This window comes from Chlorocebus sabaeus, chromosome 24 (genome assembly GCF_047675955.1).
Source record: "Chlorocebus sabaeus isolate Y175 chromosome 24, mChlSab1.0.hap1, whole genome shotgun sequence".
In the NCBI taxonomy this organism is placed as follows: Eukaryota; Metazoa; Chordata; class Mammalia; order Primates; family Cercopithecidae; genus Chlorocebus; species Chlorocebus sabaeus.
In genome coordinates, this window is record NC_132927.1 from 27331613 (window position 1) to 27334024 (window position 2412).

Below are 2412 nucleotides of genomic sequence, written 5' to 3' on the forward strand. Positions count from 1 at the left end.
ATGTAATATCAACCCAAAGTAGTTTCTTATTTCCCTGACCCTTTGGTAAATGATCCTTCCCTATTAAATGCCTGTTTTGACTGCTTTATTTGCCCATAGTTGTTCCACTGTAAATTAATTACGTAAGCACAAATGAAAGCTTTTCACTAATGGACATTGTGGTCCCTCTTTATTTACACTCTGCAAAAAGGACTTTCCCAAAATTGGTGAAACAATTTACCTGATTCTTATGCTCAGTGCCACGTTTCTTACAGAAAACAGAGTTGCTCCTACAAAGGGAATATAGGACTTTTCTTACCCCAGAACGTAGTCAAGGTAGTCTTATTCCTTTTGCCAATGACTGGCTAAGTCATGAACATACGATTTCATTGCGGCGAATGGGACCCAAAAGGAAGTAAGCTGGGGTTCTGAGAAGGATTTTCTCAAAACTGCAAGAGTAGTTTTGTGATGAGCCACGTGATTAACTGTGATGAGTTTTGGGATGAGGCCGTGGAATAAGTGCTGGACACAGTGCTTGAACCAGACTGTGGAAATACTAATTTCTTTTACTTTTACAATTTATTTATTTTTTATTTATTTATTTTAGAGACTGGGTCTTACTCTGTTGCCCAGACTGCAGTGCAGTGGCCCTATCACAGCTCACTGCAGCCTGGAATCCTAGGCTCCAGCCGTCTTCCCACCTCCATCTCCCAAAGTGCTGGAATTATGGGCATGAACCACCACTCCTGACCTAATTTTTAAATTAAAAACAAAAAACAAAACAACATGAGACTAATGGAGGAAACACTGCTACCCTTCTCTGGATATCACTGGTCTACCCATGATGCCTGGCACTGCTGCAGCCATCTTGTAACTATGAAGGGAGATATTGCTGCCATCTTAAGGATGATAAAGTAGAAAGATGGAAGTAAAGTGCATCCCTGAAGGCATCTTTGAGATGCCAAATTTACCTCCTTGGGCCTTGATCCACCTCCAGACTTTTTGTTGTGTCATTTTTGTTGTGTCAGAAAATAACCCCTCAATTATTTAAGCCACTTTTAGATGGTGTTTTTGCTTTCAGAAAAATCTTTCCTACAGAAGCCTGTATTATTGTCTCCAAATATTTGGGGCACTTCCCTGCAGGAAGATTGTACATGCTCTCCCTTTTAAGCCCAGGTTTGGCCATGTGACTTGTTCTGACCAATAAAACATGAGCAGTGTGATGGGATATTTCCAGGTAAAAGTTTCAAAAGTCAATATGTGGTTTGACATGCTTCCTTTCCCCCGGCCCTGTGATCAGGGAAGCATGCTGAGGTGGAGCCTCCTTCAGCCTTGTTTCTCAATGACTATAATAAGCAGGGCCTTCTTGTCCCTGCCACAACGGACATGTGGAATGGACAAGAAATAAACTTGATCATTGTTGCTGCTTAAATGTGTTGTTCTTGTTATCACAGATAAAGGCAGTCTATATTGACTAGTAGACATCCTGAAAGCTGTAGTACTAAAAACAATGAAGTGAAGGCAAGAGCTTGAGATGCAGGGCCTTAACCCTGAGTTGCCAGGAAACTGATTGGGAGCAGTATATGTCAATGACTAAACAGATATTGGAAAGGACAGACTCATCTCTACCCACCCCATACACTTCCTGGTTAGTGAAATGAGCCTTGGAACAGTAAGTAATTTAATCCAAATAATGCTTTGAAAATGTCTTCACTTCAATGCATTATTCAGAGTAAATTAATCACAACTTATTAAGTGTCTCTTTCGTATCTCTGACAGTCACCTCATCACTGTGCCCCAGCAACTTTTTTTTTTTTGTAATGACCTTTCTATGCATTACCTTAACAACCTGCTCAACAGACACCTACCCAGGGGCTTTTGGTAATGGCTCAGTGATCACGTAGCTGAAATTCTGTTGCACGAATATAAAATGAGGGTGATGCATCAGTGGTTGGGACAGGGGAGTGATGATGATGAGATATGATAGCTAATATTTATATAGCACTTGTTGTATACCAGGTTTTATTCTAAACACCTTGTGTATAGTAATTCCTTTAGTCCTCACCTATAATGAGGCTGGCATTATGATTATCTCTCTTTTATGGATGAGGAAACAGAGGCACAGAGATATTAAATACCTTGCCCAAGGTAATGCAACTAAAATGTAGTGACACTTGGATTCCATTCCAGGCAATTTGGCTCCAGAGTTGTGTTTTATCTCTGATGATTAACTAAGCAGGGAGAGGGTTGTTGCTGGGGCAGCAGTTCTTGGAGAAGCAGTTCTCAGTGGGGCCAGAAGTTAACAGTCACATTGAGCTCCACCTGACTTAAATCCTACCTGGGCGTTGTCTCACAATTTGCAAAACATGTCTATGAACGGTTTTCCTCAACCATAGGCTCTGTTCTCTGAGAGTGGTGAAGAGTTAAGTAAAT

The 2412-nt window shown here is 40.9% G+C and overlaps 1 non-coding gene across 1 annotated transcript; it reads left to right on the forward strand.

Annotated features, from left to right (window-relative positions):
• Nucleotides 1-470: 470 nt before the first annotated feature.
• LOC119619178 (small nucleolar RNA U83B) lies at nt 471-561 on the forward strand. The gene has a single exon (XR_005235610.2). It is a non-coding gene; the product is annotated as a small nucleolar RNA U83B (small nucleolar RNA).
• The last annotated feature ends 1851 nt before the right edge of the window (nt 562-2412 follow it).